The following is a 13,413-nucleotide window of genomic DNA, read 5'->3' as shown; positions in this document are numbered from 1 at the left end:
ATTAGGGAGATTTAAACAATCCTTGGATAAGCACATGGATGATGATGGGATAGTGTAGGGGGACGAGCTGAGAATAGTTCACAGGTCGGTGTAATATCGAGGGCCGAAAGGCCTGTTCTGCGCTGTATTGTTCTATGTTCTAACCCTGCATCTCCCATGGCTAATCCACCTAGCATGCACAGACCTGAACACTAAAGACAATTTTCAGCATGGTTAATCCACCTAACCTCCAGGTCATTGGATAGTGCGAGCACCCGATGGAAACCTATGCAGATATTGGGGGAATGTACAAACTCTACACAGCAAATCATCCAAGACTGGAATTTAACCTGGGTTCCTGGTACTGTAAAGCAGTTAATCACTGAGCCACTAATCAAAACAGTGATTCCCCAGAGAAGAACAGTGTTTTTAAACAGATAGCAAAAGTTGGCTATTACCGAGGTCAGTACCTCGGAGTTGGTTCTGGCAAGTCTGGAAGACAGCCTACAACCTAGCAGATGGCAGCTGTTGATGGTGATTGATGCCTGTGGGAGAGTTGATCAGTCTAACAGGGCACAACCATAATTAAAGTTGTTTTGTCAAGCTGTTTTTTGAGAGATGGTCCTGGAACTTTGTTGAGAGAGCAAGACAATTTGAAAGCTCCCTGCCTAATCTGCTTCTGGAAGCCCAAAGAGGAGAAAGTTGAGTTAGAAATATTTCTGCCTTTGCGTGGGTGAATTCAGAACCCTAATCAATGGTTCAGAAAAGTAGCGAAGGAGTTAGATTTATACTTATGAAATGGCACATCATGAAAGCCATTTAAAGTAATCTGGAGAATTTTGCTTTTATCTTTTATTTATCTGTGTTTGCTTATATGCCTGGCTTTTGTGTGAGTAGGGCTGAAAACAAATGTTTCTAGTTTAAAGCACAGATGTTAATCAACTTACTGTGTTGTTTCATTTTCTCTCAGCTAGAGAAATTGTGTAATTAATAAATTGTTCAGTATTTTGTTCAAGATACAAAACCACTGTCTGAAGAATAATTAACTGCAACGTCTGGGGCTGGTTACTCAAATGTCTGTTTAGGAACCATTGGAGTGACTACTGAGAGTCTTCCATTTAATGGTTGCAAATACAGAGATAGAAATGCTGCGTTGGTTCAGCTGACTGTCCCAGGGTTAAAATATCTCACTCCTTTTCACACACTTCATGATGAGATTGCAGTATAAATAAATGCTTTTGAACTTTATTATTAATAATGACAGTCTTTGATTAGAGAAAGCACCAACATGGACCGATTCACTGCAGAGCTGTGTGTTCTTTTAATAAGGAATCTGTACTCGGAAAGGAAGGAATAACTAATTTCCCAAAACCCAATGCTTGCTTCATTAAGCAAAGATCATTATTGAGCCAATCTGCAGGTAAACCGCTTTCAGAGAGTAGTTTTCAGGTGTTGCTGTTGACGAGTGACAATTCTGCAGATTGTACACATGGCAGCAACATTTACAGTGTATTTAAAGACAGAAGCAGAATGAAACAGGTTGCCAATGTGATAACTTCTCACCTGCTGGGATAGCAGAGCACCTGGCCAATCACAATGACTGGACAGTCTCTAGGCTAAAATCTCCTATTCTTTACAAGTTAACATCCCACTCTGATCCAGTGAAGACCTGAAGCTTCCCAGCTTCTCCAACCCAATCCCACATTTCTCACATCGCTGTCCACTCCCCCTCACAGGCGTTTTTATGCTGCAGCTGTTGTGATCCTGGTATAACATTTTATCATTGTAAAAGACTTTAAATGTACAACAACACCATTAGAGAAGGATATGTTTGGAGGAATGCATCTGCATAGTGTTACTTTCCATTGTCATGTTACCTGCGATAATTGCTTTCAGTTTAGATACAGCAGCCATTCAAAGCCAGCACATGGAACATGTTTACATTTTCAGTTAAAATGTTTTGTTGAGTGAGATTCATGACAGCCAGTCTGCCAAGGCCTATGGTGGATTTTCTCACAATCGTCCGCTCTTCATTTCATTAATTACACAGTGGAGCACTCTCTCAGAGCATCTCACAGCCGGAAAGGTGGAAATGTTCATCACTGCCAGGAGCTTCAGGCATTCCTGAGGGTAGTGTCATGTTTAAAGCCTACCCATACACTGCTGCAGCTGCTGCAAACTAGGAATGATCCTTCATACTGTGCTACCAAGGACATGGCTTAACCTGAAGGTGTTGGTGGATGGCTGGTGGAGAGAAGGGTAATCCTTTTACCTGCAGACAACCACAGGAGGCCACACCACCCAACAAAGCCAGCTTGGACACAAACTGCAGCCTGGGTCAATACTGTGTGAAATGTGACCTGCAATCAGTGTAGGAAGAGGGTCAATGATCTTCTATGATCCGCAAGAGTAAAGGACACCATCTTTTCCTTGCTGTCTCATTCCCAAACTTACTATAACTCTAATCCCCATAACGCAGTGATATGGATCCCAAGGCTTTGAGAGGCTGGGCACCTGACTGACTGTAACCAAATGCCTGAACTAGAATAAAATGGATCCTTTCCTGACTGACTATACTTCCCTTATACTCCACTACGAAATACTCCCCATTGCCTTTCACACATGGCTATTTGCTGACAGAGCATGCATTGTGTTTGCTGTGTAAGCTGCTGGTAAATGCCGTAGGTATAACATTGATTTAACATGATGCCATACAGTGACATGCCCATCGCTTTGACTGTTCAGTGTTCCACACTGTAACAAAATGCCTGCATCTCTCTCTTCACTACAAAGCAATGCAAACCACAGAACCACCACTCAAAAGTGAGTTTCTGAATTTACCACTTAAGGCTTTAGGGAAAAATTGCAAAAGTTGTTTTTGACATCAAGATTCTGATTTATTTTCATTTTTTCCATATTTTCTCACCCTTTTCACCATTATTTACACGACACAAGGGATGCGAAAATTCTGCCCATGGTGTCAGAAATGTGCAGTTGAAATTGTGTTATTGCTCTATTTGGAAGAGTCAGTTTCTGTAGGACACTGCAGGGGACGATTTTTAAAAATCAGTCTCTGTCTTTGTGCTACTCAGTCAGGTAACAATCCTGCAAATTTTCCATTCCCTGCTTCTCTGGAGATAAAAAGCAATTTGAGACCGAACAGAAACTTCTTCCAGATTCAGTGGCAAAATTGTGAGATAGCCACAGATTGAATCAGAAAACTGAAACAAAGACGAGGGCAGCTCTGTTAACACTGCAAGGGGAAACAGAGGTACTGACTGTAACAAACCTGAGAAGTGGCTGAGGAGCAGAAAAGCCAGACTACAAACTGTAAAGACCCATTTCGAATCCTGTATTAATGTTATATCTGAGTAATATAGTTATTTTGATCATCCTATTCAAGCACCTTATTGCACATCTCTGGGCTAGAGGTTGGATTTGAATTTGGGATACTACAGTTGTGCTATTAGACCTTTTATGCACGGTATACGTGCTTAATAACAGAGTTAAGGAGGAAGTATTTGCAGAAGGGCCAATCAAAATATCAATGCCCATCTACAGAATTGCATAGGACACTGCACAAAAAAAAAGCATGTATAATATAAATGCTTAGACTCCAAGAAATGGACTCACTCAGCATGCTTTCTGGAAAGAAGCAAAGCATGATTATGAAGATGTCTGCTAAAGAGAGACCACAGACCAGAGATCGACATCAACCAACTTCAAGATGATAAAGGGGTGCAACAGTTAGAATGATGACTGCACAAGAAAAGCAATGAGCGAGTGTGAAGCGTCAGATATGTGCTTCATAGACTTGTGCGAAATAGATCAAGATTGTGACCCAAAAATGAAGTCATTGGAGGTGAAGCTGGGTCTACATGAAGGAAAGATACTCAAATGCAGAGAAGCTGAGAGGCCAATTGCAACAGGAATTGAGAATATCTGCCATTGAGATAACAGATATTAAGCAAAATCCTCTCACTGTAGCTAATTAAAAGTTTAATGCTTGGAATAGTAATCCTATATGTACCTGAGGAGATTTACAATTTGCAAGTAATTTACTGATACTAGCTTCAGTGAGAGATTTTATTAAGTAATTAAATTTAAATTTGTACCAGCTGTTATGGTGGGACTGAAACCCACGCTCCCATAGCATTAGCATTAGGATTATTAGACCAATGTCGCCAGTGACCATCCACACCACAAAGAGGGGAGAAAGTCTGTGGAACTGTGGAGCTGCTACTTTATGTAAATATCCACACTTATAAACTAAAACAAAAAAAATTGCCAGCCTGAGTCTGAGAGTTAAAATAAATCTGTTCTAGTAACTTTAATAACTGTTTGTTGACAGAAACCTAAGTGCGATCATTGTTCTTTTTTAACTACTTATCTGCTTCCACGACCTGTCATTATCACTGCAGTGGGGTGGAGGTGTGGTGCTGTAAATTCACTGCTTCATTGAAAACTCAAAGAGATTATTACAAGATTAGCTGCTTGTGAAAGCAAATGTTTACTTTTTGTCAGGGACTAAATATTTGAAATTTAAATATATCAAATGGAAATTTAACAGTGAGTTATATATATACGTAATAGATATTTAGAACTATATTTTGCTTCATCTCAGCATGTCTACTGAAGCCTGTCTATTGCGGATATTGGCTATGTGAAGGATTTAAGAGCAAAGAATGATGGTGGGTGGGGTGGAGGGAGCATAAGTTAGCAGTAAATTGGCATTGGGGTGAATGGGGTGTCATGTGCTTGATTCAATTGGCACACTAGCTACAGGTCGTTCTGCTATCATGCACATTCATTTAGGCAAATTTGCTGTAATGTGATTGACGAATCAGGGACACTGTTTCTAAAGTGCAATCTTTTAAAACGTCTGTTGGCTGTAATGCGATTATATTGCCAACACTTTAACCTTTGTTTCTAAGGCGCGATTTTTCTATAACGCGGGGTTGCAAAAGAACGCAACCGTCTCGTTACAGAAGAACTACCTGTATAAGGGATTGTAGCACCAACCACTAACAGAACAAAGAGCTCCCTATTTGTGTTTTTTCTCCCCAAGCAGAATTGACTGAGGCAGGTGATATCCTCACCCTATGTTCTTGGCTCTGTCCTGAGAATGAAAATCCACACCAAATCGTCAGGTGAGGCATTGTGAACCAGTCTGTGCAGGTGTTTGTTGGCCCCCTCGTGCTAGTTTTGTGTCTGTCTGTCAAATAATCCACAGGAACACAGGATAATTGTCTAACTGTGGATGATATTTTTGGCAGCATTGCCTTCATCATCATTCAGTGTTTCAATTGTTTATCAGTTTTGTTGAATGTTACTTATTCAGCCTAAATTTCTTTCAATGCAAGAATTCGAGGGCACCCTTGGTAACATTGTGAGTATTGGTATGCATTGCAAATCAACCACAATGACTTTAACATAATGTCAAGAATTATTAACATATATTAGCATCTTTCTGCTTCCATTAACTACCATTTCCTTATTGATTCTGCGTGTTTTTTGTAAATCAGTTTAACTTCCAATTGGAAACAACAGATGCTGTGATAAAATGCTATTTTATGTGTATTGTCTCTCAGGGGGTGGTAAGTACATGTTTGGAGGCAAAAAGAACCTCTGCTTTTGAGAATTGACCTGACATCTGTTTAAATCTCAGTGCAGTAATGTATTTACTGACTTTCCCTGTGGCTGTGTAAGGCTGAGTACAAAAAAAAATTGATTTTGGATTTTCAGTTAAGTTAGTTGACCTGCCATTGAAACATGCGATTTGAAAAATGAATAGTATGGCTTTCAGTATAACCACTGTGGCTGCCGTATATTAATACAAATTGTTTGGTCACTCCTGTAACTAAAGGTTCTTAACTTACTCTCAGTTCCCTGAGGTTAGGAAACGGAAAACGTCTTGCAGGAAATGTATATATGACAGTGGTGTTGATGGTTCAGGCCATGGTTCCCTCAGGATACTGAAATCCCGGGCACATTGCTTCAAGAACTATGACAAATGACTAGGTTAGATTACATTACATTACAGTGTTGAAACAGGCCCTTCGGCCCAACAAGTCCACACCGACCTGCCGAAGCGCAACCCACCCATACCCCTACATTTACCCCTTACCTAACACTACGGGCAATTTAGCATGGCCAATTCACCTGACCTGCACATCTTTGGACTGTGGGAGGAAACCGGAGCACCCGGAGGAAACCCATGCAGACACGGGGAGAACGTGCAAACTCCACACAGTCAGTCGTCTGAGTCAGGAATTGAACCCAGGTCTCTGGCGCTGTGAGGCAGCAGTGCTAACCACTGTGCCACCGTGCCGACTAATTAGAGAGCCCAGGGATTTGGACTGTCAATCAAACATTATAAATAACCAATTGTATTGCATTAAGTGGAAAGCAGCAGAAGACCATAGAGTGGTTTGCTTTGATGGGACAATACCTTTGGCTGAAGAGAGAAGAAAGAAAACATTTATAACAGAAAAACATACTCTGAAAATCACAATGCACACTTAAAAGCAGCAGCCTTTAGCTACAGATTAGTGCAGTACTATCTGTCCCAGACATCTGTGAAACTGATTCAAAATAATCTTTGAAGTGACTGCTGTGGTTAAGAGGCTAAAGCAATCTCAATGAGTCACTACTTCTTTATGTTAACTGAGTTAATGGTGTGATATTTTGCTCATATAATCTAGATTAAGTGCAGTCACCCAAGTTACTTAGGGTTCATTGACATTTGGAACGTGGCTTTTAACTGTGGAATGTGCTCCAAAGAATTATGGGCACCATCTCGACAACATTGTATCAACATGGCACATTATAGTTTACAATTACTGCAGGTTTGTCTCAGTTAAAACTGAATGGTCTCTGTATTCAATTCCACATTATATTACAGTTATAGCTGTGTTTCAAGTCAGTTTTATCCACTGTTCCACATACTAGAAATATTTTCTCTCATTCTGCTCACAGTGTTTGTTTAATTTATGATATTAGGCATATTTTAGAACTCTTAGCTGCTTTGAACTGTGTTCAGGTAACCAGGTGCAGGGTGAGGAGTAGATTGACTGTGCTGAGGATGGTATGCAATAAAAAATTCATACTGTTTAAGTCCTGTTTCTAATTTGCAAAATCCCCACCCAGAAGTCTAAAATGTTCTTAAAAGCAGCAGGTTTTCCATTTGAGCTCACTGAATGAATAATCAGCTGAACGAATGTTCAACTTAAATGAATAGTCCATCAGCAGGGTGGCTGTTAACAGGCATTTACTCTACTTTAAATTCACTTGGTTACTTTTAGGCTGTTTAGAAATTGTTTTCGCACTTTTTGAATGAACTGGAGATGCAAAGTATAGCCAACAATGTTCATCTTATTGAAATTTAATCCTCCAAGGCTGATTTTTTTTTCTCTTTTACCAAATTTCTGAAAACCATCACCATATTTTCTTCAGTTATGTCAACTTGTGTGCCATTCTTTAAGAGGCATGGTACGTGTTTGTCATGATAATGCTGGGTGCAGAAAATTGATGACAACATATAATGTTGGATTGGTGTTGTGGCAAATTTCTGATCACCTTGAGATTTTCAAGGGGGAACAAACAGCTAGAAGGAAGAATGTTGGAAGAACAGAAAAGAAAATGATCACTCCTGTTTCCTCTTGTACTCTGCATGAACACCTATTACGAAGGAGCATTGACAAAATTCTTCCCAAAGAGGTTATGAAGATTTAGAAGAAAATGAGCTGCTTTCGGAATTTTAAATCTTTTTTGTGGGACACAGAGAGAGTTTGAGTTTGATCTAACATGAAATGGCTTTGGGAGATGTTTACTTGGCAATGGGTATACCAACAGACAGAAGGTCCAGTGGAGGTTAACCAATTGCAGAGCAGTCACTGTTTCCTTTGTGTTTTGTCCTATATTTTCCCACAAATGAAACATTGAGTGAAACTTGTCAGAATTTAAGAACGAGGTCTCTAGAGTTACGTTTAGTCATCAAACAGTGGAGCTACCAAGTTGACCCATAAGTAGAGTTGATGATCCCAACTAATTCTTTCTGAACTTTCTCATCCTTTGGACAGCATCCTTCTCAATGTTAGGCGGGACGGTGGCTCAGTGGTTAGCACTGCTACCTCACAGCATCAGGGTCCCAGGTTTGATTTCAGCCTCAGGCAACTGTCTGTGTGGAGTTTGCACATCGTCTGCGTGGGTTTCCTCTGGGTGCTCCGGTTTCCTCCCACAATCCAAAGATGTGCAGGTTAGGTGAAGTGGCCATGCTAAATTGCCCATAGTGTTAGATGCATTAGTCAGAGGGGAATGGGACTGGGTGGATTACTCTTCAGAGGATTGGTGTGGACTTGTTGGGCTGAAGGACCTGTTTCCGCACTGTAGGTAATCTAATCTTTCCATAACTGCAGCTCTATCCTCAGAACAAAAGCAGGATAGCCTTAGGGTTCAGTGGCAATTATGGAATGGGAAAATGAAGAAAAGTAGTGTTCTTCATTCATCAAGTGACAGAGCACGAAAAGACATGATACCATTGGGTAGCACTTGTGAGAAACAAAGCTCACTCACTTCAATAATTTCAGTCCAAGACAAGATCTGAAGCAACAATATCGTTTATTGTGGCGTGCTTTGCAAGCGTGGTGCCTAAAATAGACACACAGAGTTTAGCAAGTACATATCTTATATAGGATTCGTTTCTCCTTCCCTCTTCCCACTACTCCAAACCTGGTGCCCATTACTATTGTTTATCTCTTGCCTTATCTGGCCTTGTGCATGACAAAGTACAACTTTTACTTGGCCATTTCACCACATCCTGCTGTGGTCCATTGTTAGGTATATCTTCCTTTACTACCATCTGTTTTCCTTACTTGTAACATTTCCTCCCATTCCTCATCCATATTGAGCTTTATGACCTTTTAATTGGGGTTTGTTTTTATGTTTTTGCATAAGTGGGAAACAGATGCTTATAACTACTGTTTGTACAAGCATTTCTGGCTTAACCTACACCCTTACAGCACCTTATTTATTTGTCTGTAACATCTACCATTGTTTGCAGGCACGTTTCATTCTTGTATGCACATTTTAGTTAATACAAAAACAATTATATATTTCCTTCACAGTTTTCATTCTTGTTGACTCAGCTCTTGGTTGAAACAAGTATACACCGGTGTGAGTTCATTTACCTTGCATAAGTAATTATCATTGCAGAAGTAACACTACTTTACCTATATCCCACACACTGATACACCCTGAAGTTCAGTGCCTGACCACAATAAGGAAATTACCTCTGCTCGTGTAGTTCTCCAAATATCATCGTACAAATGTCAGGGCAGCGTAGGATCTTCTGACTTGAATCAAATGTTTTGATGTTGTATGAATGAAGTGTGGAAGTGTGTATTTTATCTTTTCCTATTTTAGGCTCCTTTTCTGAGTGAGATTACTCATGTTAAAGAGCCAACCTAAATGTAATCTTTGCCTATTGGACAAACCAGCTGTTTTTATCAGTATAGAGTGGCACAGAAGAAGAACCAGCTAAGCCTTTTTAGTTCACGTGTGCACTTACACATTTTCCTGAGTGGTTACAGAAGCTAGGACTTGAGGATTTTCTTCACAATAGCTGATGAGCCCTGAGGTCAAGTGCAGATGTTCTACTATTCTGGTTGAGATCAATTCATCAGCGTCATGTAGCACAGTATGGGTATAGTTAAAACGGTCTTGTTGCCCACTGCATAAAGAGCATGCAAAGATATGACACTATCTAAAATGACAATGCTATAAGCAAAACATTACTACCTTCTCAGAAACTGAAACAGGCTATAACTCCGTGGGAGAAATTCCACCTTGCATTTTTTTTATTCTTTCATGGGATGTGGTCATTACAGACAAGGCCACCCTTTGTTGCTCATCCCTAATTGCTCCGGAACTGAATGTCTTACCCGGCCTTTGTGTGGGGCAGTTGAGGGTCAAACCCATTGCTGTGGGTCTGGATTCACATGAAAGCTCGACCAGGTGAGGATGGCAGATTTCCTTCCCTAAAGGACATTAATGAAACAGATGGGTTTTAATAATAATTAAAGATATTATTCATGGTCACCATTACTGAGACTAACTTATTCCTCCAGATTTATTAATTTGCTTTGAATTCCATCAGCTGCCATGATGAGATTTAAACTCCTGCCCTTGAACTCTGGATTATCAGATTGCCACTTATTGCGGCTATATGACCACTCTTCTGCCACCTCCCCATTACGTACTGCAACGTTAAAGTATTTGTTTTGTCAAGACTCATTCACTTTGATGCCAGTCGATAAGATTGGAGGATAATTCAAACTGCTTCCTTCTGACTAACTGGTTTACTAATCTCACAGCGACTGTAATCTATGTCACTGCCTCTTTTCAAAACTCCATTTCTTCCAAAGGGACTTGACAAGTATGAAGGCAATCAATATTGTAATCGTGGTATGCAGCAGCAACATCAGTACAACAGCATCTGTCCGCCTCAAGAATGTCATTTACTGAAATTAGATATTGACTATTCTGTGTTTCATTTACAGGCATTGATAGAGGGAAATCTTTTGCCATGTTACATTCTTAAAGAATGGACTAAATCTTCATCTGCTCCAGAAAAGCTCAGAACATAATTACACAGCAGTTTCCAAGGCATCAGCAGCAGCATTTCAGTATTAATTATCAATGGAATTAGTCTATATTTGATCGAACCATAACAGTATATTTTCAACCAGCAAAAAGAAAAGAATTAACAATGTTTAAAATAAATAAAAACACAAGTAAAAACAGGAAATAGTGGAAATAATCAGCAGGTCAGGCAACAGCTGCAGACTGTGAGATAGAGCTAACATTTTAGCTCTGTAATCTTTCGTCAGATGTTCATGTTTTACACCATATGTTATTGAAGTTATTCCTTCTTACTCTGTGGGTCAGTTCCATACTTTGCTTTAATCTCTTGAAACTGGGTTTGAATTCTGCACAGACTGATAGAATAGATAATTTGCAATCTCACTTCGCTCAATGAGTCCATACAAAATGTGTTTTGGACAGTTTCAAATTGGATTCCAATATTTGCAACTGATGGCACGAATCTATACATTATTCAGTGCTGTTTTGCATTAAATTGGGATGCTATTTCAGAGACCAGGAAAGAAGTTCTGGCATTCCTTATCTTTAATCTGCAGGAGCCACGCTAACCTACATTTATTTATACTCTGCCTCAGGCAAATTAGGATAAGTAGAGATACCATCTGACAGTCATTATTCAGTATCAAAATTCATATCTCCATCCATAACTCTGTGGTAGTTGATTGAAGTCAACTTTCAGATTGTATTTTGAAACCTTGAAGACAACATTGGTATTCTTACTAAATTAACTAAAAGATTAATGGTCTGAAGTATTAAATAATTAAGAAAGACCAACTTTTTAACGACCTATCCTATGCTCATATTGGCAACTTACAGTCTATGTGCACCCATTATTGTTTAACAAGGCAGAGATGAAGTGGTCTTCATCAGCTTAATATGTTTCTTGACATTTTCATAAGTATTTGAGCAAATACATGACAAAGAGATTGCGTTTCAAAAACATTAAATAGAATGAATAAAAGGTCTTAGTTAAGGACTAATACTAGTGCAGTTCACATTGGTGGATAAGTATCTTGTGAATTTTTTGAAGGCTGAAAGTATGGGGAACTCAGTGACCTGCATTGCTCCTTGCCATCTGTGATCCCCACTTGAATTTCTATTTAACTGTACAAGTCTCCTCAAATATGTGTCTGCAACTTCACACAATATGGGGAAGCATGCTAATCATCCAAATGGTAGAACATTTCTGCCAATAATTAGATGTCTTAGTCAATAAATGTTTCATGGATGTTTGGTGTTTCCATTGAATTCTGATACTAGGTATCCTTGTGCAAATACCTGAAAAACTCGAAAGATTTAAACCAGACTGTAGTAGTTATTCTAGATACGAAAGTGTAGACAGTCTCATGGTGATTTGAAATCACAATAGTTGTTATCCTTACCACTGAGTTCCCTAAAGGATATTGATTGACATGTACAGTTAGGACTAAAAAAAATGTGATAAGACATTATTTTGGTTAATAATATGTTAATATTCAATTTCATATTTTATGATTATTAGTTTATTGTGGTTTATCAAAGAATGGAATGCTTTTCCTATACTGAATGTTACCATAGTCTGTAAAACTGGAAGCAGATAATTTATCAGGTTTAACTTCATTGTGTGCACCCAAACAGTACAAGTTAGAATAACTTCACAAGAATGCGTGGTGCTGTACTGGTTTTTGGCATTGTGCTGACCAGAAAAAAAAGCTGTTAAAGAACAATAGTATGATGCACTAAGCATGGGCAAAAAAGAAAACAATACTATGGAATGAACATGCAAAAAGAAAGGAACAGAATGTGACTGGAGGTTGTGATAATATAGTCAGAAATACCACACATAATGGTGTGAAATAAGTGAAATTTAGGGGATGAAATTAGCCTTGGGTTGTAACGCAAAATGGGCAAAAACAGACCAGCAGATGTTTTGTGTTCAGAAAAAGATATGCGGAAAAGTGGAAACAAATTGCCAATTTGTTCGTTGTCCATTTTGCACAATACCAGAAGCTGGTGTCCCCTTTACAGAGTAGAACAAAAAATAGCCGAGAGCCCGAATTTGGTAACTGTAACAAAATAAGAAAGACAAGATCAAAGACTCTAAAGCAGTGCTAAAAGATGAAAACATAAAATAAAACAAAACAACTTGAAAGAAGATGCAAGTGTCAAAATACTTTACATCAAACAACACAACTAACTAACTTTTTAAAAATTAAAACAAACTGTCATAAAATTGACAAAAATCAAGACAAGGGATTTGAAATAAATTGATGAAGAAATATAATCTGAAAAATCAAAAATATAAATATGTAAAAGAAAGTAAGAAGAAATAATAAAGACTATAATGGAGAGGGATTTAATCCTCTTTGGACATAGTATAATCATTGATGATTTGCTGGAAAACAAATGTAATATAAAAACTTTTCTTTCAAAAATATATTTTGATGTGATTTCTTTGATGTATTTTAATTAATCTTGGCCATATTTTAAATTCAGGATGTGTTCTGAAGGAAGCATTGTTCTTTCAATGTCCTTTTTGATGAATTGCAGCTTCAAAAGCAAGCTTGCAATAGTAACTGACAAGTAATAATATTAAACTAGTCCTGATTAGAAGCAGTATTACATATATTCAGATTGATATAACAGGACAGACTGAACCCATTTCTTCCCATTACGCAGTCCTTGTCCAGTCTGGTTGCCGACTCTGGGCTGAGTGTGTAAAGTGTAATGTTCTGAGTAAATGCCTCTTGCCCTGAAAGCTCCATGGACAAAAACATGTATTTTTTTTGTCAG

General features: G+C 38.7%; 1 protein-coding gene across 5 annotated transcripts in view; it reads right to left on the bottom strand.

Annotated features, from left to right (window-relative positions):
- The window catches only part of LOC140458170 (protein shisa-like-1), a 160,590-nt gene that overhangs the window by 120,905 nt on the left and 26,272 nt on the right, over nt 1–13,413 (bottom strand). Inside the window, exon 2 of one of the 5 annotated variants that reach the window (XM_072552367.1) lies at nt 9,921–10,016. The exons of the other annotated variants lie outside the window; for them this stretch is intronic. The gene's annotated coding sequence lies outside the window, so the exon portion shown is untranslated. The remainder of the gene's footprint in view (nt 1–9,920; nt 10,017–13,413) is intronic. 5 annotated transcript variants of the gene reach the window in all.

Source organism: Chiloscyllium punctatum, chromosome 32, assembly GCF_047496795.1.
Source record: "Chiloscyllium punctatum isolate Juve2018m chromosome 32, sChiPun1.3, whole genome shotgun sequence".
In the NCBI taxonomy this organism is placed as follows: domain Eukaryota; kingdom Metazoa; phylum Chordata; class Chondrichthyes; order Orectolobiformes; family Hemiscylliidae; genus Chiloscyllium; species Chiloscyllium punctatum.
This window is presented reverse-complemented; position numbering and strand designations above follow the sequence as displayed.